At 41.8% G+C, this 27,800-nt stretch overlaps 1 non-coding gene and 1 pseudogene across 1 annotated transcript; both read right to left on the reverse strand.

Annotated features, from left to right (window-relative positions):
- Nucleotides 1-1,593: 1,593 nt before the first annotated feature.
- LOC124066293 lies at nt 1,594-18,106 on the reverse strand (annotated as a pseudogene).
- On the reverse strand, nt 10,161-10,233 carry trnak-cuu. Its single transcript has one exon. It is a non-coding gene; the product is annotated as a tRNA-Lys (tRNA).
- Nucleotides 18,107-27,800: the final 9,694 nt, after the last annotated feature.

Here is a 27,800-nt window from a genome sequence, read left to right on the forward strand (position 1 = left end):
TGATAGTAGATCAGGAACCACAGCCATTAGTTATCAAGCTCTTCTACTATGGAACCATCTTCCGGTTTCGGTCCGGGAGGCGGACACCCTCTCTACATTTAAGAGTCGACTAAAAACTTTCCTGTTTGATAAAGCTTATAGTCAAGGCTTGCCTAGGCCAGCCCCTAGTTATGCTGCTATAAGCTTAGACTGCCAGGGGATCTCCCATGATGCACTCTGCTCTCTCTTCCTCTCCCTCTCCTTCTGCACACATTTGTGTCCCATTAATTATATGTGTGTGTAATGCATGTGCTTGTGCTGGTTGCAGTAGCCAGTCTGTCTGAGCAATTAGCAGGTGGGTCTCGCCTTTAAGACTTTGGACGTGTGTGTTTGTGTGCAGGTGTTATGTGATGTGAGACAGGTAAATAGAGGATTCACTTTGTGTATGTGTATGTGTATGTGTGCGTGTGTGGGATTCTAGAATTCTAGAATTCTGCTCCTACATGACAAGTTCTGTTCTACTGACTCTGCAGCACCAAATTTGCCTTGATCTGCAAGGAGGAAGCAACAGAAAAACTACAGTCCTGATCGTATTTTGTGAAGCTGTCCACCTGGATAATGTATCAATAACTCTGCATGGGAAGAAACAGAACCAACCTGCCGTCATCATCACCCCGCCAGCAGATTTCAGCAGCCTGAAAGCCTGAGGAGGAGAAGAAGACCCATAACGGAGTAACTGTAACTGTATATATGTCTCTGTTTAATTTGTTTGTCATGCACTCTTAAAAACAGATGACGACAGGCATAATATGCACAATATTTCGGTTGCTGTTTGTAACACACGATTCAAAGGTTGCCGCTCCTCTGCAGATAAATGGTTAGAGACAGACAGACAGACAGAGCACATCCGAGGTCGAGCGAGCTGCAGAGTAAACCAGGCACATGTTGAAATATTTCTCCAAGTTTCAATTTTCAGTTTTTGCCAATATTGTGTGGAAGGTCTGGTTAGGTTAATTCTTGCTTAACACTGGGAAAGAACATAAAGAATACATTATCCGTCAACTTTAGTTGCCATAAAAAGAGCTACAAAATGTCCAGAGAGTTGTTAAAATGAGTTGTTTTGTTGGTTAGTCGACGTCTCAAAGTTATCTGGTGCTCGGCCGAGGTGACACAACCCCTCCACCTCAAGATGAGAAAGTTAGCTCATGTACATTTAATGTGACGTGTTGTAGAAATGTTAATGTGATATGTATGAAATGACTGGGCTGTTATTCCTCTGATTTACTGCTTTGCTCACACTAAAGCCAGCTCTCTCTCTTCATCCACTGTGTAGCTCGTTTGACCACCGCCGCTCTCTCTTTCTCTGTCAATTGTTTAGCCAGGGAGGAGGGGACAACTCTGGATTGTCTCAAAGAGTTAAAGCAAGGCGTCTGGACTTGTCAAGATTGATTTGAAGACGTTTCACTGCTAATCCAAGCAGCTTCATCAGTTCTGAAAAACTGTTTGGTGGGGAACAAATATATATACTTGTGAAAACTAAACAAAACAAAGGATCTGATAGTCCTGCAATTTGCCTATGTAGTTTGACTGCCAGTGATGGCCCTCTGTGTCTAACGACTGGCTAATGGCTGTGAGACTGTTAATGAGTTCGGGTATGACGGGTTAACAACCTATTGTTCTTATGGCTTTCATGTGAATTGGAGTGAAACTTCCTGGGTATGGATGGGAGGACAGCATTGTATGTGCAAGAGAGATGATGTCTAAGTCCACCACCTCTGTTAAGTGAAGGTTTTTCCAACTTAACATAGATGGCTTCCTTGACCCCTCTTTCATACCACCTGTCCCGTTTCCATAAGATGTAAGTGGACCGTCGAGTCTTGTCCTGTGGAGGTGGCTCTCCTGTGTTGTGCCATTCTTCTGTGGAGTGGTTGTTTTGTTTCACCAATGTACAGATCTGAGCATTCTTCACTGCACTGGACTGCTTATATGATATTGCTCTGTTTTTCCCTGGGGATTTTGTCCTTGGGATGGAGCAGTTTAATCGTGGGTTTGAAATGGACCCGGATATCGTGGTTGTTGAAAATTCTTCTGAGTTTTTCTGATAATCCTGACACATAAGGAATGACAATGTTACTCCTCTTCCTGTTATTGTCCTTTTTATTGTTGGTGGGTCTTCTTTTTGTGGCTTTGGTGAGTGCCAGTTGGGGTAGCCACATGTTTTTAGGGCTGACTTGAGGTGTTGTTGTTCCTTCACCTGTCCTGCTGAGCTGGTGGGGACTGTCTCAGCTCTGTGATGCAGGGTTCTGATGACTCCCATCTTGTGCTCCAGTGGATGGTGTGAGTCCAACCGTAGGTACTGGTCTGTGTGGGTGGGTTTCCTGTATACTTCCACATTAAGGCTTCTGTCATCCTCAATGTGAGCTGTGCAGTCCAAAAAGGCCAGATTGTTGTCACTGGTGTCCTTCCGTGTGAACTTGATGTTGTGGTCCACTGCGTTAATGTGATCTGTGAATCGTTCCACTTGCTGGGTCTTGATCTTGACCCAAGTGTCATCCACATATCTGAACCAGTGGGTGGGAGGTGTTCCAGGAAAGGACATCAAGTCTCTTCTTTCCACTTCTTCCATGTAAAGGTTGGCCACAATAGGAGACACAGGTGATCCCATGGCACAGCCATGCTTCTGTCTGTAAAAATTCTCCTTGTACTGAAAGTAAGTAGTGTTCAGGCAAAGGTCCAATAGATCACAGATGTGGTATGGGGAGAGGTTAGTTCTGTCATGAAGTGTGTTGTCTTGTGAAAGGCGTCTTCTTATCATCTGTGTGGCTTCTGAGGTGGGGATGCAAGTAAACAAGATTAAAGATTAAAGATTAAAGTGACATATTTTGTCATTGGAGGGAACTCACTCCAACAAAATTTGTTCTCTGCATTTAACCCACCCAAGTGACGTGCACACACACACAGCAAACCCGGGGCAGTGGGCGACCGCGTGCAGCGCCCGGGGAGCAGTGGGGGTTAGGTACCTTGCTCAAGGGTACCTCAGCCATGGACACCGGGACGGGGAATCGAACCAGCGATCCACCGGTTACGGGTCCGACACCCTAACCGCTGATCCACGACTGCCCCAAGGAGGTGACATCCTCTGCCTCCTTTAGTGAGAGTGAGCTGTGTAGAAAGTGTAGTTTATTCACAGCTTTGGAGGCGAGGCTAAGTGAGTTAGAGGCCCGGCTTCGTACTGTAGATCACAGTCCATTAGTCCCGACAGCTAGCCAGCAGCGGTTAGCCTGTGCGGACCGGCCTACTTTAGCTACTTAACTGATGTCAGCCGCCCCCCGGCAGCCCCCGAGCAGCCGGGAAGTCAGGGAGGTTGGAAAGAAGCGTAGTCCAAAACAAAGGCCCGTGGTTCACCACCAACCATGTGTCTAACCGCTTTTCCCCACTCAGCAACACACCCGCTGAGAAACCGACCCTGGTTATTGGCAATTCTGTTTTGCGATATGTGAAGCCGACACCAGCGACCATAGTCAAATGCATCCCGGGGGCCAGAGCGGGCGACATAGAGGGCAATTTAAAGCTGCTGGCGAGAGATAAGAGTAAATATGGTAAGATTATAATTCACGTCGGCGCTAATGACACTCGGCTACGCCAGTCGGAGGTCACCAAAGTCAATATTGAGTCGGTGTGTAATTTGGCAAAAAGCATATCGGACTCCGGAGCATTCTCTGGTCCCCTCCCGAATCTGACCAGTGATGATATGTTTAGCCGCATGTCATCGCTCCGTCGCTGGCTGTCACGGTGGTGTCCAGAAAACAACGTGGCCTTTATAGATAACTGGGAGACTTTCTGGGGAAAACCTGGCCTCATTAGCAGAGACGGCGTTCATCCCACTTGGGGTGGTGCGGCTCTTATTTCTACCAATATGGCCAAGTTTATTAGACAACCAACACCCTGACAACCCAGGGTCGAGGCCAGGAAGCAGAGTCGCTGTCTTACACACTTCTCTGCTGCTTCTGTAGGACTGCCGCCCTCCGTTAAAATTAGAATAAAGAAAAATATAAATGCACACAGTAATACTAAGTTTAACAATCCCATAGAAATAATGTCAGTGCCTCGTCCTCCCATAGTCCAACCAGCACAAAATTTAGTTGTGTAAAGTTGTGTTGTGTAGTTGTGTAAAAGTGTTAATCATAATAACCTCATAAAAATACAAACTAGCAAATATTTAGAGCCAAAAAATAGGACAGTCAGATGTGGATTATTAAATATACGATCCCTCCACTCTAAATCCCTCCTAGTCAGTGATCTAATTATTGATCATCAGTCTGATATATTCTGCCTCACTGAGACTTGGTTACGGGATGAAGAATATGTTAGTTTAAATGAATCAACTCCATCTGGTAATATTAACTATCATGTTCCTCGAGGCACAGGCCGAGGAGGAGGAGTGGCAGCAATCTACCACTCCAGTCTTCAGATTAACCCCAAACCTAAATCTATCTATAGCTCATTTGAGAGTCTCACTCTCAGCCTGTCTCACCAAAACTGGAAGTCAGAAAAGCCCGTTTTATTAGTTGTTGTGTATCGCCCACCTGCTGCTGCTTACTCAGAGTTCCTATCTGAGTTTTCTGACTTCTTATCTAGTTTAGTGCTCAGTACAGATAAAGTCATTATAGTAGGTGACTTTAACATTCACATGGATGTTGACTCTGACAGTCTTAAGACAGCATTTAGTTCACTCTTAGATTCAATAGGTTTCCTTCAAATAGTGAATGAACCAACACACTGCCACAGTCACACACTCGATCTGGTTCTCACCTACGGCCTAGAAACTAAGAACCTGTTAGTTGTCCCACAAAACCCTCTCCTTTCAGACCATTCACTTGTAGTTTTTGAACTAACTCTAGAAGACTTTACAGCACACAACAAAAAGGTCTACTACACCAGATGCCTCTCTGAAGATAGTGTAGACAGATTTAGGGATGCAATCCCATCACAGCTCCCCTCAGCACCATGTACCAGTACAACAGACCGTACTGATTTAAACGTTACTCCTGCAGCAATTGATTCTTTTGTTAATAACACTGCAGCCACGTTGCACACAGTTTTAGATATGGTTGCCCCACTGAGAAAGAAGGTTAGAAATCATAGGAGGCTAGCTCCTTGGTATAATTCAAATTTACGAACACTTAAACAAACATCAAGACGGATGGAGAGGAAGTGGTACTCCTCCAAATCAGCTGAATCCCAGAGAGCCTGGAAAGACAGTCTATTGGCATGCAAAAAGGTCCATCGTGAAGCCAGAACTGCCTATTATTCAACATTAATAGAGAAAAACAAGAACAACCCACGTTTTCTCTTTAACACTGTAGCCAGGCTGACCAAGAGTCACAGCTCTGTTGAACCTTGTATTCCTGCAGCTCTTAGCAGTGAAGACTTCATGAGTTTCTTCACCAATAAAATCAATAACATTAGAGAAAAAATCAATAAAGATCTTCCCAGAATAGCCGATATAGCGCCATCTCTAGTAATCTCTTTTAATCCTACTCCATCTCTGGACAGGTTCCTGCCCATAGACCTCCCCGAGCTGACCTCCAGCATTAACAAATCTAACCCAACTACATGTCTCTTAGACCCCATCCCAACTAAGCTCCTCAAGGACGTCTTTCCCTTGATTGGCGTTTCCCTCTTAGATCAGATCAACTTATCCTTAACAACAGGTTATGTACCACAGGCGTTTAAAACCGCTGTCATTAGACCTTTACTTAAAAAACCTTCACTTGACCCAGACATCTTAGCAAACTATAGGCCGATATCCAACCTCCCGTTCTTATCTAAAATACTCGAAAGAATGGTTGCAAATCAGTTGATTGATCACCTACACAGGAACAGTCTCTTTGAGATGTTTCAGTCTGGTTTCAGAGCCCATCACAGCACAGAAACAGCACTGGTTAAAGTCACAAATGACCTCCTCATGGCATCAGACCGCGGGCTTGTCTCCATACTTGTTTTGCTAGATCTCAGTGCTGCTTTCGACACTGTAGATCACAGCATTTTATTACACAGATTAGAACATGAGACTAGGATCACAGGGACTGCGCTACGCTGGTTCAAATCATATTTAACAGATAGATTTCACTTTGCTCAAGTTAATAATGTTTCCTCTTCATATATAAGGGTTAGCCTCGGTGTTCCACAAGGTTCAGTGCTTGGGCCGATCCTGTTCACCTTATACATGCTCCCCTAGGAAATATTATTCAGAAACATGGCATAAACTTTCATTGTTATGCTGATGACACTCAGCTGTACTTATCCTTAAAGCCTGAAGAAACAGAGCCCTTAGCCAGACTCCAGGCATGTCTTAAGGACATAAAGGACTGGGTGACCTCCAATTTTTTATTATTAAACTCAGACAAAACTGAGATCACTGTTCTAGGCCCCAAACACCTTAGAAATAGAATAGCTGATAATATTCTCTCTCTGGACGGCATTACTTTGGCCTCCAGTACGACTGCGAGGAACCTCGGCATTATCTTCGATCAGGACATGTCATTTATTCATCACATTAAACAGACCTCTAAGACCGCCTTCTATCACCTGCGTAATATTGCTAAGATTAGGAGTGTCCTCTCTCAGAGTGATGCTGAAAAACTTGTCCATGCTTTCGTTACTTCTAGGCTGGACTGCTGCAACTCACTATTGTCAGGATGTCCAAATTACTCTTTTAATAACCTGCAGCTGATCCAGAATGCAGCAGCTAGAGTTTTAACAGGAATCAGTAAAAGGGATCATATCTCCCCCATCTTAGCTTCTCTTCACTGGCTTCCAGTAAAATTCAGAATAGACTTTAGACTTTAAATTCTCCTACTTACATATAAGGCCCTAAATGGACTAGCCCCATCATACCTGCAGGATCTAATAGTCCCATATATTCCCAATAGATCACTCAGATCACACAGTGCAGGTTTACTTACAGTTCCCAGAATTCATAAAAGTAGAACGGGAGGACGAGCCTTTAGCTATCAGGCACCCCTGCTGTGGAACCAGTTGCCAATCTGGGTTCGACAGGCAGACACCATCTCCACTTTTAAGACTAAACTTAAAACCTTTCTGTTTAGTAAAGCATATAGTTAGCACCAAATAAAGTGTGTAGGGCTGGTAGGCATAGTTTCACTCACCTCATGCTATATAGCCACAGGTAGAATAGGTCTGACTAACTGTTAATCTTTAAATCTCTATCTTAGCTAAGCTGCTATAGGCCTATGCTGCCGGGGGACACAAACATGATCCACCAAGCAGTTTCCCCTCCTCCTTTTCCTCTTCTATCCTCTCCCCTCGTCAGATTAACATGCAGTTCATTATTTTATGTCACTAGCTGTGTGTCCAGTGCTCCTCGTAGTCTTGTGTCTCTCCCTCCCTCTCTCTCTCTCTCTCTCTCTGTATCTTTCTGCAGGTATCTCTCCATCCAGATCTTCAAGTTGAACTGTAGCCGGCTCTATGACCAACCCAATGTGTATTGTTGACATCTGCCTGTCATTCCTCTGTGTACCGACTATGGACGGGGTGGTTCTCCCTACGGGCCGAAATCGAACTGATAGGATAGTGATTCTCAACATCGCATGGATACATGAATGTTACAGCAGTTCATTATAATTTTCATTACTATAATTTTCTTATAACTTGTGAAATGTTAAAATCATATTGAGGTGGTAGCAAAAGTGAAACTAAACAGTTGAGATTTTGTTTTACTTGTCTTTTTAGTAATGTCACTCTCATGTTGTTAACTGCTTTCCTGCCTGTACAACATCCATTGCACGTCTGCCCGTCCTGGGTGAGGGATCCCTCCTCTGTTGCTCACCCTGAGGTTTCTTCCATTTTTTCCTGTTAAAGGTTTTTCTGGGAGTTTTTCCTTAGTCGATGTGAGGGTTGAAGGGCAGAGGATGTTGCTGATGTTATGTTAAGCCCTTTGAGACAAACTGCTTGTAAAAATGGGCTATACAAATAAAGTTGACTTGACTTGACTTGTTTGACTCACACCATCCACTGGAACACAAGATGGGAGTCATCATAACCCTGCATCACAGAGCTGAGACAATCCCCACCAGCTCAGCAGGACAGGTGAAGGAACAGAAGAAGACCCACCAACAATAAAAAGGACAACAACAGGAAAAGGATTATCAGAAAAACTCAGAAGAATTTTCAACAACCACGATATCCGGGTCCATTTCAAATCCATGATTACACAGAAACTGCTCCATCCCAAGGACAAAATCCCCAGGTAAAAACAGAGCAATATCATATATGCAGTCCAGTGCAGTGAAGAATGCTCAGATCTGTACATTGGTGAAACAAAACAACCACTCCACGAAAGAATGGCACAACACAGGAGAGCCACCTCCACAGGACAAGACTCGGCGGTCCACTTGCATCTCAAGGAAATGGGACATTCCTTTGAAGACAACGATGTCCACATTCTAGACAGAGAGGACAGGTAGTATGAAAGAGGGGTCAAGGAAGCCATCTATGTTAAGCTGGAAAAACCTTCACTTAACAGAGGTGGTGGACTTAGACATCATCTCTCTTGCACATACAATGCTGTCCTCCCATCCATACCCAGGAAGTTTCACTCCAATTTCACTCCAATTCACACGAAAGCCATAAGAACAATAGGTCGTTAACCAGTCATACCCGAACTCATTAACAGTGTCACAGCCATTAGCCAGTCGTTAGACACAGAGGGCCATCACTGGCAGTCAAACTACATAGGCAAATTGCAGGACTATCAGATCCTTTGTTTTGTTTATTTTTCACAAGTATATATATTTGTTCCCCACCAAACGTCTTCAAGTCAATCTTCACAAGTCCAGACGCCTTGCTTTAACTCTTTGAGTGAATATGACCTGGATGCCTGAGAATCTCCACAGACAACTCTGGATTGTGTGTTTACTTACAGCCACCAAATCCTGCAAATTATCCTTGTAGAGAGACAATAATGTAGTTGATAGTGAGAGACAGTTCATTCTTTGATCTTTGAAACGCATTGTTTTTAGGAGTGGAGATCAGTATGGAGGGCTTGTTCCCATGCAGGAAGAGTTTCGAAGAGTCCGTTGGTGGTTTCTCCCATCTTTGCGTAGAGTCTGATAGAGCTTTTAGTTAGGGCTGGCTCAGGTAACACTGAACCATTTTATAGCTATTCTACCATAGGCTTAGACTGCTGGGGGACACATCAGGATACAGGGAGCCACCTCCTCTCCTCTTCTCTTCTCTCCTTCTACACATTTGCTGTTCCGTCTTTATCTGTTATACTGTGTCGTCTTGCCTTGGTGTCTCGCAGTCTCTCTGTGCATTCACAGATTTCTCCAGAGCTCCATCCACCAGCACCAACCTCCACCTGCATCACCTCCTTCCCTCTGCTTCTACCCTCCCTGTCGTCCCTGCTCAGCAACCAACCTCCTGCTCCTGCTTTCCGTTTACGGCCCAGCCTGCCCACCAGGAGCTGCCTCCATCAGCTCTCCCCTGACTGACCATTTCCCATTTCTGCCATATTTCATAACTGTTAACTGCTTTTTTTAGTCGATGTGAGGGTCTAAGGGTAGAGGATGTTGCATTGATGTTATGTAAAGCCCTTTGAGACAAACTGCTTGTAAAAAAGGGCTATACAAATAAAGTTGTCTTGTCTTGTCCTGTCTTGAATGCCTGAGGAGGAGAAGAAGATCCATAATGGACTTGAGGCTGTTGTATGTAAGTGTATAAGTAACTATGTTTTAATTAAATTTTTTTAAAAATTTTATTTACTTTATTAATCCCAAGATGGGAAATAATTTCTCTGCATTTAACCCATCACTGATTGAAACACACACACACACAACATGCAGTGAAACACACAGGAGCAGTGGGGTGCAACTATCAAGCACCTGGGGAGCAAATTGGGGCTTGAGTGCCTTGCCCAAGGACGTATCAGCCAGCTAATGGAGGGAGGGGGGGGCGTATTTTTACCATTAATCACTCCACCACACCCAAATTTTTGCTGCTACGCCTTCCAGTGGGGGAACTGATCCCATTACCTTCAGATCACAAGCCACTTCTCCAACCTCTAGGGCATGGTTGCATCCCATAAGATAATCCTATGATCAACTGAAAATGATTCAAAGCGTTAACAGTCTGTGTGAAGTACCCAAAATTGACAACGCCCAACGTGGGGCTCGAACCCACGACCCTGAGATTAAGAGTCTCATGCTCTACCGACTGAGCTAGCCGGGCATATGCATGGTTCTGTTTTATTTTTTAAAAACAGATGACGACAGGACAGCATTGCCCTCCATGCAAGAGGTGTATGCCAGCAGGTGTACATCCAGTGCACAGAGGATTTTAAAAGACACAAACCACCCGCACAATAGACTCTTTCAGTGGCTGCCATCGGGGAAACGTCTCCGGTCCCGCATGGCCAAAACTGAAAGACTGAGGAAGAGTTTCTTCCCCCAGGCCATCAGGACACTGAACTCTCTTTCCCCCACTTAACTCACCCCCCCATACACACACATGCATACTTGTATACTATGTATACGATATGTATATTTATGTATATTTACATTCCCTCTGCCACTGAGGTTAGATCTCTATCTTTATATTTTTATTTTCTATTCTATTCTATTTTTTAACTTTTTATCTTTTATATCATGTAAATTGTATTTTTATTATTTTTGCACAGTTGTAAAAAGGAGTGTTGTTTTTTTCATTTCACTGTGGATGCACATCCACATGTGACAAATAAAGAATTCTGATTCTAATATGCAGAATATTTCAGTTGTTGTTTGTTAACAATCAGAAAATAATGTTTTATTTCCAACCCAGTCACCAGAATAAATGTTGACACTGTACATTTGTGCAAACCAAGCATATGTTGAAATGAAGAGCTCTTTTCCAAAATGTTATAAATCCATTTCAATAGTTTTTGGGGAAATGACATGTTTTACCTAGACCCACACATTTTTCTAATATTCAGTTTATCCTGTTAAATGGTTTGTTGGCTCAGTCTGAACATGTTGAACAATGATTGTTCAATAAAACAACAGTACTGTTGAGTATAAATTCAAAGTTTATTTTATTTTTGTTCAAAATGATATAAATCCATCCATTTTTGCTGCCTATAGCCTCACTATCTCTCTCTTTCTGGATCGTCTTTACAGACGTCCCACAGTTTTTATTAACCTCAAAGCCGTTAGGGCTCACACACACACTTAGCTTCCCTACTCCTGCTCTCTAGCAATGACATCTGTAGGCTAGTACTATTATCAGTACTTTCCATGTAACGTTAGCATGCTAGTTGTCTCAAGGGAGAAACCTAAAAAACAGTATTAAACTAGCCAATTCTTAAATGAAAATTGTACTCAGGAAACACTTTAATGAAGTTCGTCTTGCAAATGGGGATCTTCTCTGTGGGACTGTCGCACAAGCGACTGTACTTGACTGATACGTTCCGGTCTTTTTCTATTTACGTCCGGGACTGTCAGATGCTGCCTTTTCACTGTGTTATATGAATGCTCACTGAATTCTGATTGGTCAAGAGGACATATCGCATTTAGGCTAAAAATAGGTTCTTATCGCGGTTCAGAAAGAAACTGCATCTTGCAGTACATTTTAAACAAGGAAATATAGCGATTTGGCATTCAACATTGATGGAGCAATGAATAGGTTCATTACACAGCAAAATGGCATGACAAACTCAATTTGTGACACACATTTATGTCCCATTTGCACACATTTATGTCCCATTAATGCATGTTGTTAACTCAACTTCTTTCCTGGAGTCCTTGTTTTCTCTTCTCGCAGGTTCCCACGGATCGCGGTTGGACTTCCTGCTTGAAACCTATTGCGATTACTACTGTTTAGTCATAATCTGATTTAATTCTATTACTGCTCTGTACAGCTGCTACCATTATTATTGTTACTACTATTGCTATCATAATCACCATTGTACCTTCTGTCTTCTGTATACTTCATTATCATTATCTACAGTTCCAATACTTCTGGTATTATTGCTACTGCTACACATCTCTGCTTGTGTGCTTGTTCTCTTATGCCCCCCCCATCTGTCTATCTCTCCCTCTCTTTCTACTTCTCTCTCTCTCAACCCAACCGGTCAAGGCAGATGGACGCCCATCTTGAGCCGGGGTCTGCTCCGAGGTTTCTGCCTTCTAAAAGGCAGTTTTTCCTCACCACTGTCGCCAAGTGCTTGCTCGAGGAGGAATGTTGGGTTCTCTGTATTGCAATTTAATTAAAGAGTTTGGTCTAGACATGCTCAAATTGGAAAGTGTCATGAGATAACTTTTGTTGTGAATTGGCGCTATATAAATAAACTGAATTGAATTAAATATATATTTAATATATGTATGAAATCTAATTAATGATTGTGCATCTGTTTTGTCATATCTTGTTCAAGGTAAAGTAATATGAATTACTTGTGGTGCTGCACTGATTTCACAGTTTGATAACATCTCAAAAAATCTAACCGTCTCACAATACTGCTCCTACACGACACTGCTCATAACAAGCTCTGTACATTAACTTGAGTAACTAGGCTATGATTTCTGAAGAGACATTTTAGATGTTTTTTTGGTTCTTTTTGGCACTATCTTTATGCACAAGCACAGTGCCATCAAGTTCCTTTGTATTGGAGCAAAGGCACACATCTCTCCAGCTGATATCTCCAAAACTCTGCAACAATTTTTTCTATTTTATGCTAAGATAAGCTAAGGACCTCCTGGTTCCTGTTTCATATTTAGTGGACAGATGAGGGTGGTATCTTCCCATTTTACTCATTTGCAATGAGGTTAAGATATTCACCAAAATGTTGAACTACTCTGCTCTAAATAAGTCATCAAACTGTGTTCGCGCAAGTTAACAGACTACCGACAGTAGTCTGTCTTTGAGTCAAGGTTTTGTGTCTGTGGTGAAGACAAAAAGGTCGGGTTTGTTAACTGAACTGCTCTCAGACTACAGAGGAAGTCCTGTCACCAGTGACACCATCACATGAGCAACTTCCACTACTCTACAACCCAGGACCTAATGTCACAGTGGATGAAAGGCTAGTGACATTCAGAGGTTGCTGCCCATTTAGGCAATATATGCCTTCCAAACCAGGTGAATACGTCATAAAAGCTGAAGGAGCCCCAGAGAAGAATTCGGGTATGAGGGTCGTGCTTGATGTGGCACATGGTCTCAGGGGGCACAACATAACTTGGGTCAGGAGCTTCTAAAGAGAAAGCTCATGATGGCGGGAATGGTCTGAAAGAACAGGGCTGAACTCCCTGATGAGCTGCTGGTAACAAAGAACAGGGCCCTTCAATCTTTATGTTTGCCTTCACTAGACACCACAGCCCAAATGTCTTACTGCCCCTAAAAGGGGAAAATGTTGTGCTCATGAGCACGTTGCTCAAAAATGCTGAAATCAGCACACGAGAGAACCCGAAACCAAGAATGATCCTCAACTACAATGCCACCAAATGGGGGGGGATCCTGCAGCCAATGTGCCAAAGCTGCACAACAAGCGCACCATCCTTGACGAGCCGGGGAAGGCAGCACATGCCAAGGACCCCAGCCACTGCTGCTACAGTGAGATCCAGGAGAGGACTGCACCACACACACATAATTGTTTTTGCTACTCCGTGAGTCAGCCTGTCAGAAAGGGTACTGGTGGGGACACCACTTTCTGAATGGGGCATAGTTGATAAGTTATTTTGTTTTTGTATTTTATCATGAAAAATCAACTTTCCAGTTTCTTTAGAAATCTTATTTTTTTGTCAGAGCAAACTATTCTGGTGAGGATACGCCTATTTTGTAAAACCACAAACCACCAGGTGACACTTTTGCAAATTTGTCTTCAGGGAATATAGACTTCAAACTGTATAAGGTGAGCAATAGGGATTTTTGGAATAAAGAACAATATTATATTATATATAATTATATATATATATATATATTTATCATTTATCTTTGGACTTATCCTTGGACACCACTCATAGTGACCATATGCTTTTAAGTTCAAGAGTTCCAATTCAATTCACATTTATTAAGCTGAGGTCTTCTCTGCTCACACTGGTGCATGCAACCATAAATTCTCAAAAACAATACATACATAAACAAAAACAACGGTAAACATGTTTATTTCTGGCATTTGAGCAGCATATTCTCAAAAACAACATCAACAATTGACATTTTTTTGAACAACTCCTGTTCCTGTTTTGGACTCTTTCAGGATTACAAGAAGGACAAGATTCCTACCTTGTCTGGCTTAGTCAATTGGATTACATACATAAAATTTGACTCCTTCTTAAGTCCTTTCTCCAAGTGCTGCAATGCCTTGATGCATTCCATAAGGGCTTTTCCACCGCTTGGATTTCTTCCTGATCCCATTTGCATTTCCAGGATGTCACTGAATAAAATGAAGTAAAATGTGAGTGGAGAGTGGAGGAGAAGCATGTTGCCAACATTACGGTAAAAAAAAAAAAACAAAATCAACAACAAGCAAATTATTAATGGACGATCGGAGGTTCCCCAAACATTCGCCCCCCCAAGCAAAAATCTCTGCTTTTTTTAAAAGAACCGTACGTGGCGAGGTGGGAAGCACAGCTAGCTCTACGGTAGATGCTAGCCTAAACGAGAGCGTCTCTCCCAGCCCTCACCACAGTGCTTTCCAATCCCCTACCCTGGTTAACGTCACCACAGCTAGTAATAAACACACCTGTTCCAGCCCTCCCAGCAAGACACGTAGTAAGAAGCTCTTAAGAAACTGCTAAATAACTGTTAAGCCATTAAGGTATCACTTTTAAAGCTTACTTATTGTTTCTGCAGGTCAACAGTAAGTAAGCCCCCCACCAAAAAAAGAAAAAAGGGGAAACACTGGTCAAGTGATGATACCCAGCTGCACAACTTTAAGCATTAATGAGTTATATAAAATTCTCCACCCATACAGTTGTCATGTACAGGAAATTGTAAACAGAGCTCAAAAAAGTTTTGTATCAGGCTGCCAACATGTTTCTTTCTGCTGTAAAGTTGGACAATATAACTAATATGGAGGCGTCATGAAGGCCTCTGCCAGCAGACTCTAGACACCAGCCAGAATGTCTCCACGATTTGTACAGAGCACAGAGTAGTACAGTGTATCCAAGCATGAGACTGGAAAGCTTCAGTCTGATTCAGTTTCAATTTTAATTTTAATTTAATACAATACATTGCAGTCCGTTTATTCTAAATGTGGCTGTAAGATAAGCTACCTGGCATGCATGTTTTGAATTATGCTACAGAGCAGCAGCTGATAGCTTGGCTACTTTTATCAGCCTGTTAAGGTTAACTGTAAACAGACAGATTAATTCTTAGGTAGGAGGAAAAAAGCTGGGGTTTTTTTATGTTTATCATGGGGCACACATGTTGATTGCTTGTATTGTAAACTAGATGGCTGTGGTAACTGTTGATAAAAATAAAACATTATTCTCAAAGATAGGGTTGACTGCAGCATACAATCATCCTGACTGCTGGTCACCTCTCTCTGCTCTGACAGGAGAGGATGCTCTCCTGTTAACAGCATTTGTCAATCACAAGTTGAAGAAATTTGCGTCATACTGGGAAAACTGGGTCAAATATGTCACGCCCCATTGGCCGAATTTTATTTTCACGAAACAATGACTGTGTCTTATGAAAAGGATCACTCCCTACTTGTTTTTTTCTCTCTTTCTTCCTTGTTTTCATTCTCCAAAAGAAAAACAAAAATGGGGGCAGACAACAGATGTAAGATGATGTACAAGATGAGAAGAAGAAGAAAGAAAAATAAAATGAAAACAAAAATGCTGGTATTGAAGCTAACCAGAGGATACTCTTGTTTCAGCATTTTAGTCTACAAACCACTCACCTTAGGGGACCAAGCATGATGGTGGATAATCTTTCCCTGGTTGCTGATTCATAAAATAATGTCAACTATGATATAAAAATCCATTACTGCATTCAGTGGCAATATAAGAGTAAACCTCCCATGCATCGATTTTTAGCTTGATAGTTACTGTAAAAACTGCCACTGTTAGTTCCTGTTAGAAGGGTAGGGTATAAAAAAATATGAAATGAAAAGTTGAATAAAAAAATAGACCTATAAGCTTAGTAAAAATAGAATATATAGGCTAAGAGACAAATACAATATGAAAAACTAAACATTCTGAGAAAAGAAATAAATAAATAAGAAGCCAGTTTAGCTTGTAAATCACCTTGCACAGGTTATCTTACATCAAAAGTACAAAATCAAAACCTTTCCACTGTGTGATCAATAAGTATTACCCACCTCTGTTGTGTTCAGGACACTCCTTTTAGCTCTCTTTAGGCAGCCATCTGTGGGGAGGCAGTTCATCTTCTTTAATCTCATTTCCAAAATCCTTCAAATTTCTTCTTTTGAGATGGCACGAAACAACGGCTGTGATGATGATGATGATGATGATCAGCAACATGCTGGCCACAGTTGCTGCTGAAACTTCAAAATCAGGAACTGTTAAGGTACATGTTTCTGAACCCACGAGGTTCTGAGCAGTACAAACATAGGGACCCAGTACATCTTCTCCGGTGATTGTGAAAAACAGGTCACCTTGCTCACGATCAACAGTGGCATCGCAGGGGAGCGTCCTCTTTCTGCTTTCCATGGACCATCTCTACCACATCGGGGGGCTACCTTGTTTGAACCTGCATCTAAGCACCACCTTGCAACCCACCTCAACCACACCCTCAAGATAACACACAGGTTTGGGTGGCCTCTCCATTACATCCAGGCGAATGCTGATGCTGCTGATTCCAGGAGCTTTTTGAACCTTGCACCGGTAGCTATCCGAGTCTGCAAGCTTCAAGTCACTGATGGCTATTGAAGCATTGCCACTTGCAGGATCTGGAGACACAAAGTGAACTCTGTCCCTGAATGGATCAAAATGATCATGCAATGATTTCCAGCATACCAGATAACCACTGCCACTTCTCTGCGGATATCTGCATGCTTGATGCTTCATTCATTATCGAATCCTCCCAAGTCTTCAGGAGCAAGGTTGAAGTGACAGCTGAGGGTCACACTGTCTCCACCATGAGATGGTTTTGCAGTGAAAGGCAATAATAAGAGAGTCATGAACAAACGCCATAGCTTGAGCCTGGTGATGAGGGCCTTTCACACCACCTGCACATAAATTAAAGAAGATGAAAATGTTAACTAAGCTCAAGATGAGCTAACTAAGGTAACTTGAGGCAGTTTATTGCAATGTTTTTACAACTGATGTTATTTACTTTAAAGGGGGAAATGGGAATGAAACTGTTTCATTTCATCATTTAAAGAGACATCACTTAGATTACTGCCAAGGCTGCAAATATTATTAAACTAGAAGGGAAAACAGACAGGTACAGACTATCATCCCATCTAAATGAACCTCAAGAGATGTGTCTAACTTTTTGTTTTACATTTACTGCACTATACAATGACTTTATGCCAGCATCCTGCACTATGTCAGGTACTGACACAGACCGAGCATTATTTTCCCCTTTGCTAAGACCATCCCCTGCTTACTGCAGCTCAGTCTGATGAGGAGATTAAAGTTTATTTTAGCGCCACTTTAAGACCCAGGTGGCCCATCTAATAGTTTTATCCGGAAAAACAAGCAAAGGTTCTGTGTCTCAGTTTGGTGTCATGTTGAGCAGCAGCCTCTACTCTCTGTCACACATACAGCAACCAGGCAGGTGAACTGTAGTGCAATAAAAAGCTAATAACACTCAGCATCATTCAGCAACCTTCAACATGTAGAAAGCTTATGTTTTCCACAATTTCACTGCTTGTAAGGTTAATGTAAATTGTAATGAATAAGTTAAAATCATGCTTTCTGCATGTATCATATCTGCTAACTTCATAACTTAGGTGTAATGTCTTCCACTCTAACAGCAAGCAGCAACTCCAGATCTTGTTTATCCAAACAGTTATGTTTTTAAAAAATGCAATGTTTATCTTTCATAACCAATATCTTTTACAGTGATTGTTCATATTGTCAGTACTTTATTAACATTCTCACCCAGGTCGCGATAAAGTTCGCTGCATCACCTGCTCGAGCAGGTGATACCAAGTCCTCATGGTGCGGAGTTGTTGTCTTGCTGTATCAAATTCTGTTTCTTATGCAATCCCATAGCCAAGTTCTTACGTAGCCTCACAGGACAGTTTTTGTAAAGGATTTGTCCCTCAGTCTGAGTAGCCCATAGCAGAGTCATTTTATCCCTATAAATTAGGAACTCTATAATGAGTGTCCTTGGCTAATGTTAGCTAATGTGTGGCTGATTCGCTCTGCACAATTGCTTGCATCTTTTCTCACATTCTCTATTGCTGCCAAAATACCATCCAGTTTAGAGGAAAAGTCTGTTCTCAGATTTGTTATAGTGGCAAGAATTATGCCTGAGCTAGCTTCTGCTCCCTCAGTGCCAACAGATCCACCCTCTTTCCCCCATTTCCATAGCTACAAATGTGTTGACACTGTCTTCACCATCCTCCATGCTAGTGTCAGGACTCAGGTAAAGTCTGACAGTTTCACTTGGAGCAGCTTGCTGGAGTTCTTGCCAAGTTTCTTCTGTGAAACAGGCATCACAGTTTCTTGTTGTGGTCAGAGCAGTTGTTTAAGTTGCTAAGTAACAAGCATTAATCTGGAGTTTTGAGTAGAAGTAGTGGAGCCATGTAATGTGTCCTCTCAGCAAGCCACCATTACCGCAGATCCACTGTGCAGAATTTAACAGAAACAGTTTTGCAAGCTTTGACAAGGCAGCAAAGCATTTTCCTCTGGCTGAGAAAGTCGTGCAGGTGGGCATGGTCACCATGGGGACACAAAATGTCAGATTGTGTGTGAACGTTATTAACTACTGAGACTGGGTGGAATAACTACATACATTACTGTTCACTGTTTACTGTTAACACCATCTTAGACATATCTGAACCTGAGAGATGCACCTAACTTCTTATTAGTGGGCCAATGCACTATTATTATTGCTTATACTTCTTTCTTCTTATCATTATTCTCCTTCTTCCCGACAAAATTTCGAGGCGTAACTAATCCCGCAGCTTTTATGTGAGCATCCTGAAACTTTTACCAGACGTGCGGCCATATCGGGAATAGTGTGCTATCTCTTTTGTTTCCGATCCGATAAACGGTTCTAGAGAAAAACACAAAAAAACGATGAATGAAAAAGTTAAAAAATCGCAGAATATTGATCTCTTTTTCGCCCTCTAGCTCTGCAATAGTTTCATCGAGAGACATGATTCGAAGTTTAAGTAAGGAGGGTTGGGGCTAAATTTTCTGTAATAGATTTGTGTTTCAATTTTTTTTTGTTTTTGAGCTGGAGCAGTTTACATTTTAGGAAAATTTTGGAGCAAAAAAAAAAAAAACTTTCCCACCAAGTGGTGATGAAAGCTGAACAACGTTCGTCTGTGGCTGCAGTGTGTATTGCACATACACAAATTATACATCAAAACGTAGGGATTTTCGTCCCAGGTAAGATGTTGTGCCACTCATTGCCATGTCAGTAAAGGTATTTGGTCAACACAGTCACAACACTCTCATCTACCGGTCCCGGAAGCCGTGAACTGCACCGAAACCTGAATCGTTCAGCCGTGTATCAGTTCAGGAAGTCGGAGTCGCAGGCTCCTCCCGCCAAGCACTGAATGATTCAGTGATTCGGTGAACTAATCTTTTGCATGAATCTTTTTAGTGAATTGATTCTAGTGATACATCTAAAAGAACTGCTGTGCCCGTCACTAATATAAGAACGAGAACACCAGTGCGTGAGGTAAGAGTGTGTGTGTGTGTGTGTGTGTGTGTGTGTGTGTGTGTGTTTATGTGCGTGTGTCTGAGTGAGAGCATGTACAGATTCATTTGCACAAAGCACACTGTGATGACATGTCCCTCGTGCTGTGTAGATGCACACACATGCATCTTATAAATTAAAAAAAATAAATAAATAAAAGAGGTGTCTTGTGTTTAGTTTTAACATGCATTTTCTTATGAAAAATGAGTGAATTATCCTCACTGAACCATGATCTGAGAGAGGTAAAGAACGCCATGGCACTTAATATTGATTGAAATCCCCCATCTGTTCTAGTAAGTATTCCTATAAAATATCTGTTGCAGTAAACTAGTTTTCCATGTGATACAGCATTGTGTGTGTGTATTTAACTGAAGTTGAGGCAGATAAATCTGGCAGAATAAATAAAGCTGAAAAGGCAACTGTTACTGGAAGTTATGGCTGTGGTTGTATCATATCAGACGCACATGTATTTAAAGATTAGCTGAGCAGAAAAAGTAAACTTAGCAGCAGAATCCCATCATACTGTTACATGTAAAATGCTGATTTGTTTACTCAGAAGAAGAACGTAAAAATCAAAAATCTTTGCATCGCTGCAACTCATCACACTATTCTCTGTGTCCTAATTTTCTGAGAGCAAGGAGCAAATTTCTTATCATGTGACGGCAGCTTTAGGCTACAAGAATAAAGGCTTTTAGGAATAGGACTCATCAATGTATTTGGTAAATGGGCCTGCAGTATAACATTCATCTTTGAGTAGCATTTACTATGGGTACTAAAGTTAAAGTGCACCAATTCCAATAATTTAGTATTAGTAATTTAGTATTTAGTGGTTCATGCTGTTAAACAATGTTTATTCCTTACATTGTTACTCCTCTGTATTTGGTGTTGGATGTATAAAGAAGACGCGACCCTCCAAACTTTCTAAATTCAGAGTATTGCTGTGTATGTATATGCTGTGCACTCTGCTGAGGACTCCAGGACTCTGAGGCGTGCAGGTCGGATCACAGCTGACCCTTCTCACCCTGGACATGGACTCTTTGAGAAACTCCCTTCAGGCAGGAGGTTACGGTCCATTCGGACCAAAACCTCACGCCACAAGAACAGTTTGTTCCCCTGTGCTGTTAGACTGTTGAACACCAACTGACTAACATGCTGCCCTGCACTTTAGTAACTGATTTTTGCTCATGTCATTATCCACCTGCTGTTCATTTGCACTGTTTTTCACCCACTTGCACTATACTCCACCCTGCACTACCTCACTTTTAGACTACCTCCAGAAACATATTTATTTTACTTATCCTATTTTATTTTGTGTTACCTTATTTTATTTTATTTTTATTTTATTCTTCTATTATATGTTACTTGTTACGTTCTATGTATGCACCAATCACCAAGACAAATTCCTAATAATGTGAAACCTCTTCACTTACAATGGCAATAAAGTCTTTCTGATTGCTCTTAATATGGCTGCACAGCACTTCAGAATCTGCAGACATATGGTGAGCTGTTCATGGCCAATCGCCGTTCTGAGGAGGAGTTAACGGTCAATTGGAGAATGCACAACACATCTGGTGAGATCTGAGTCTTGATGCTTAAGTCAGTGTTTATAACCACTTTCCCCTCTATCACTTGTTGTCTGCTTTGATGGCGTTTTATTCTGCTGTTAAAGTAACCTCAGTGTCCTTTTCTGGTTAATTGTAGGGAAGCTCTATAGAGGATGACCCTTTTCATTTACATTAAATGTGTAATTGTGATCCTCTTAAACTGTAGCAAAACAACCATCTCTGACTGCTAAAGCTAACTTGACGTCAGGATAAATGGATGTTTGTCTGTGGGAAGAATATCTGGGTTAAATGCTTACAGCAGAATTAGGTTCATTGAGTCATATCATATTTATCAAGATGAAGATTTTTGTATCAGTTTATTTGGTAGGTTAGAGTAGACAAGAGAAGACAACTTTATTTGTATAGCCCATTTTTACAAGCAGTTTGTCTCAAAGGGCTTTACATAACATAGCAACATCCTCTGCCCTTAGACCCTCACGTGGACTAAGGAAAAACTCCCAGAAAACACCTTTAACAGGAAAAAAATGGGAGAAACCCCTTCTGGAGTACTGTAACAGCTGCTTGCTGGGGTGGGGGCAAATCCCTGACCAGGAAAGATAAATTAAGTCAGATCTATTCTTCTATTCCTCCTTGTCATCTGGACATCCGCTCAGCTACGACAGAGGCTAAGCAATACAAGCTTTTGTAGGTTTTCCCGAATTGTTCCTTTTGTATCTAACTTCCTATCCACATTGAGGATCAGTCTTAGAAACCATAGGAATTTTTGATAACATTTATTATTGTTATTAATCAGTGGTTTACTGACCAAACTATGGCATGGCAAGTTCATTCTGCAATCAGATGCAACCTACTGATTAAAGTAGATAAAAATAAAAACTAAAATATTCTCTGGGTTGCACTTTTCTTTTCACCTGTGTGTCCATTATCAGTGTAGTTAACTGAGAAACCATAATGTAAACAGTAAATAGCAATAAACAGTACATGCTGATGATGGGAGGATCTTCAAGCTCTGGTTTCTCTGTGATAACTCTGTGTGGTGTGCAAGTGTGTGCAGAAGGATTGAAAGTTGCGGGGGGTGTTAAATGTCGTTCAGCATGAACAATTTTTGGTGCCAGTGCAGTCAGTTAGTTATCAGTTAGTTTGCAGTCAAAATAACCTTTTAAAGAGATATAAACCAAACTAAGAGAGGACAGTCAGTAAGTGATACTCAGTGGCCCTGTTGTCAGATCCATGACCTGAACATTCAGTAGGATATTTATAGATATTTGGCAGTACAATTTGACTTTAACAACAAGACCTCTGGGTGGAATTTTTTTCCAGCGGGGTCCCTGAGCTTTCTGGTTTGGACACTGATCCAGAATCCTTTAGGATTTATTGAGAGACACAAACCTAATAGCAGCGAAACAAAACTTGACCCGTACAATTACAGTTTCAATAGGGTTTTAATGTTTATGGAGAGTTTATAAAGAGTGCATGAGGACAAGAGCTGGAAAAGGCTTTATATTTGGAATGGTACAAGACTGTAACAAGAGCTTTGCTCAGTTTTCATGGTTTCAACATTTGAAACTAACACAGACTCCTCTGTTTCAGAGCATCATTAACAAAAGTATTCCTTCTAATGTTATTATTCCTTGAGTAACTTCATCAGTGGAAGTTGTTTTGCATTGAAGCTTAATACACAGAACAATATAAAACTATATACAGTGTATTGTGTTTCACAGGGATGATTACTACTGAATCACAGAACTGTGGACAGACACTTGAGAAGTGATGTACAGGAGGCAAAATGGAGAAAGAGAGAAAATAGTGAAGAGTGGAAACAGAACAGGAAATGGCAGAAAGTGTTCAAAGTTTGGGGTCATTTCAAACTGAAACATAACTAAAACTCTGTACAGTCTGTTTATTTTAAAATCAAACTAGCCTACCATCACAGCATGTGGCCAGTGCTTGCAGCATCTCAGAAGGAAGCATCCAGTTTGCACATCCAGTCCTCGACAGACATGAACTCAAGGCAACACTAACATTAGCATATCATCTACTAGTATATCAAAAGAATTGCTGGTTGTTAAGTAAATGTACATCATTGAATATTATGAAGTAACACTGACTGTTAGTTTGACACATGGGACAGAAACTTCATCATGCCTTCAAGTGCACCTTTAAAATTGCTAACTCTATTAGCAAATGGCCACAAAGGTTGTGTAAAACATTAAAGTTTCGGGGGGGGCAATGTCATTTGTCACAGCTGTCATTGCTTTATTTTTTCACCATTTTTGATAATTAGATGCTAAATTAATGTATCTCATTCATGTCTACAGTCAGATTTTAACCTGTTAACCTGTTTTAACCTGTTTATTTTATACACAAGCTGTTCTCAGTGGCACCAGGAGCTGATGTAGTTGTAATCTTGTAATGTGTAATGAAGACAAGGGTTTGTACGAAAATATCCCTTAAATGTTCATTCCAAGAAAAAAAACAATGCAAACATTTTTTTTTGCATTTTTCATGTTATTTGGCACTAGTAAGAAGAAAAATAATAATAATAATAAAAATTTACAGACCCCCCAGTTTTTAAAATATAGAACTCTACCAAATGGTTGAGATGCAGGTTGATGGTAAACTCACCTAATACGTAATGATTAATGTATAATAACAACTGTATGATAATTTAACTCCTACAAATACAAAAAATGAAATAAAAAAAGTTAAATTACCAGAAACAAGTCATGTCAAGTAAATTTTATTTCATGAAAGGACGTGTTTTACATTAAATTGAATGAATGAATGAATCACAACAAAGACCCCAGGGAACTTGTCCACCGAACAACTGAACAATTGAAAAACATTTGACTGAACAACAAAAAGGGACCCATGGGAACTTTGTACACTTATTTTTCATGGTACGCTACAAAGAATTTCCTTCCTGGGATCAAGCACAGGAAACCTTACACTTCTCATATTTCCATCTTGACACACCCTTTGGGCTGCACCTCCCCTGGTTGTCAGTGTGAAGTGGCCAATGTCCATAGTTAGTCATACCGCACATCTGGTTGTGGTCGTGGGGGTCTTGAAGGGAGGCACTTCCTTTCACAGGACATCTGTGGTGGAGAGGCAGAGGATGTGTCGTCATTTCACAATGAACACATTACCACACATAAGGCGTAGTTAAAACCCCCTTCCTCCAGGGTTTCGAACCACCATTAGACAAGAGTCATCTAAGAAACAGACTTGACCTGGTGGTTGGCTACTTCTGGGTGCTGGTGGTGGAGTGGCGGAGGATGGTCAGTCAACTCTGGGTGCTGGCTTGTTGACTTGTTTCAAACTGTGGACCACAGCCAGGTGAAACCTTTTGAGAGGCATCCTAGAGTAAGCCACAGCGTTGGCTTGGTTTGCATCTTGTAGAAGTGAACCAGCATGTCAGAAACGTCCATGCCACCCATATGCTGATTGTAGGCATGAATGAGTGACATGCATGGGACGGTAATCTTCGCTTTGTCGTCTTTGCTCCACCGTAGGACACTTGAAGGAGACATGATCCCACAGACATTGCTCAGGAGGGTGACACACTTATTGTCATACCATTTCACTGCAAGTACCCCTTCAGCAGACGTATAATCAAGAGCTCCACATCCTCTCTTCATCAGGTCCCTGTCTTCCATCAAGCAAGGTTTGCATGCAGGCTCACAACCAGATCAAAACTAGTAAAGAAGTTGTCATAAAAGACAACTGAAAGTTGTGGCTGAGTGATGGTTTTGCATAAAGCTGTCACCACTTTGCTCCTTACAGGTAGCTCCTGCTCTTTCTCACTGAGATCCACATTGAAGAATGTGGACTGCCACTGGGAGAGCAGTCATGGATGAGTCCAGATGAAGTGGCACAGGCAATGTATTGCCAGAGAGTCCCTGTCCTTGTGCCTTTGTATGACACCATGACTTTGGATGGGATGAGGAGACACTGCTCACAAAGCATGTCATAAAGGGACCAGATTTTGTAAAATTGGTCAGGGTTGCCTTCACACTGCTGATTATCATTGAATTGAATGTAGCAGCATAACAGCATGAACTCCTCTTTGACATGATATCTACTTACCTATTTTTGGTAGCAGGGACAAGAAGAATTTCACTGCACATTGTGCCGTGTATGATTGTGTGTGTGACAAATAAAGCTATCTTGTATCTTGCATCTTGCTATCACATTGAAACGTCATTCGGGGTGCCAGTAGTCTTCCATTGCCGGGAAGTTGAAAACACCCATCAAAAGGAGCATAGCCAGGAAACGTTCAATCTCACCAGGGTTTGTCTTTATTGGGTCCCCCAACTCCTGGACAGAGAACAGGTTGGTGTGATAAGCAATGTGATCCACCATCTCGTCAGTGAAGAGCATTTTGAAATACTGTAAGGGTGTCTTAACAGCATCAGGGGGTACAAAACATGCATCAGGAACCTGGAATTGCTCGATATCTACATGCTTCCAAATTCTCCAATGTTATGAACATACCGTATTTTCCGGACTATAAGCCGCTACTTTTTTCTCAAGCTTTGAACCATGCGGCTTATACAGAGATGCGGCTTTTCTATGAATTTTTCTTCAGCCCTCAGGGGGGCGCTCTAGCAGGAAGTCAGTGCAAACAAGAAAGCGCCAGTTTTTATTCTTAGCACATGCAACCCAAGACGCGCAACAGCAAAATACAGTAATATTTTTACACCCTCACCCCCTCATAATGGAAAACACACAAAGAAATTCCTATGATGCAGCTTTTAAGTTGAAGGCCATCGATCTGGCTATCCGTGAAGGAATTAGAGCGGCTACACGTAAGCTTGGCGTTAATGAATCTATGGTGAGATGTTGGAGACGGCAGCGGGAAGAATTGATTCTATGCCAAAAGACAAGAAAGGCTTTCAGAGGACATAAAAGCCGGTGGCCTGAACTTGAAGATGTTCTTTCCAAGGTTCTTTCCAAATTTCCAAGGTGGACTGTCATGGTGTTTCAGATTTATGAAACGAAAAAGCCTGTCCATCAGGATGCGGACAACTCTCTGTCAGCAACTCCCTTCTGACCACGAGGAAAAGATTGCAAACTTCCACAAATTCATTGAAACAAAGATAGCAGAGAACTCCATCGGACCAGGCAACATCATAAATATGGATGAAGTACCTTTGACGTTTGACCTACCTCTAATCAGGACTGTTAACAAGTCAGGTGCATCATCCATCATGGTGAAAACAAGTGGACACGAGAGGACGCATTTCACATGTGTTCTGGGCTGCACGGCATCCGGACAACAGCTTCCACCAATGGTGATTTTTAAGCGGATAACTATGCCAAAAGAAAAACTTCCGAAGGACATGGTCGTTAAAGTTAACAAAAAAGGGTGGATGTTGGAAAGCGTAATGAAGGAATGGTTAACAGAGTGCTAAGGCAAGCGCCCGGGAGGATTTTTTCACCAGAAAAAAGCACTGCTTGTTTTGGACAGTATGAGAGCCCACATCACAGATTCTGTGAAAGCAGCTATCAAGAAAACAAACTCAATTCCAGCTGTGATTCCTGGAGGTACAACAAAATATTTGCAGCCACTGGACATCAGTGTGAATCGAGCATTTAAAGCGGCTCTCCAGGGTGAGTGGGAGGCTTGGATGGCCAGCGGTGAGAAATCTTTCACAAAAACTGGCCGCATGCAAAGAGCATAAAGAGCAAAAAGAATCCACCATCACCAACGCGTTCCGAAAGGCCAGACTGCTGCGTGAAGAGAGCAGCGCAGCTTCAGAGGCAACTTTTCCTCCAGATGAAAGTGACATGGGGAGCGACACCGACAGAGAGACTGAGGAGAGCAGCACAACTTCAGAGGTAACTTTGCCTCGAGATGAGAGCGACTGGAGCAACACCAACACAAAGACTGAAAAGGTATGTGACGAAGATTATCTGAGGCTGTTCAACCCCGACACTGAAGAGGACGACTTCAGTGGCTTCAGTGCGCAGGAGGAAGATGAATAAGTGGCTTGTGGCTTCAGTGCACAGGAGAAATGAAGTGACAGTGGTTTGGTGTTCAGTAGTTTCAATGCTCAGGAGGAAGATGAATAGTGTGCGGTTTCAGTGCATGGGAGACTGAAGCGACTTTAATAGTTGCGCAGCTGCGCTTTGACAGTGCGCAGGAAGAAAAAGTGACAGTGGTTTGGTGTTCAGTGGTTTCAGTACGCAGGAAGAAGATGAATAAAACCATCAATGGCTTTTCTGTTTTGTTTGATCAGCACTTTTACTGCCGTGTTACAGGCACTGTTCAGGTTCAGGTATATGAATAAACAATGGTGCAAAATCTTTCTATGTAAATATCTTATTTCTCAGCCTGGATATCGGCGGCTTATAGTCCGCTGCGGCTTATATGTGACAAAATATTTCTTTTAAATTTTCTCTATCTAT

The sequence above is a fragment of the Scatophagus argus genome, chromosome 10 (assembly GCF_020382885.2).
Source record: "Scatophagus argus isolate fScaArg1 chromosome 10, fScaArg1.pri, whole genome shotgun sequence".
In the NCBI taxonomy this organism is placed as follows: Eukaryota; Metazoa; Chordata; class Actinopteri; family Scatophagidae; genus Scatophagus; species Scatophagus argus.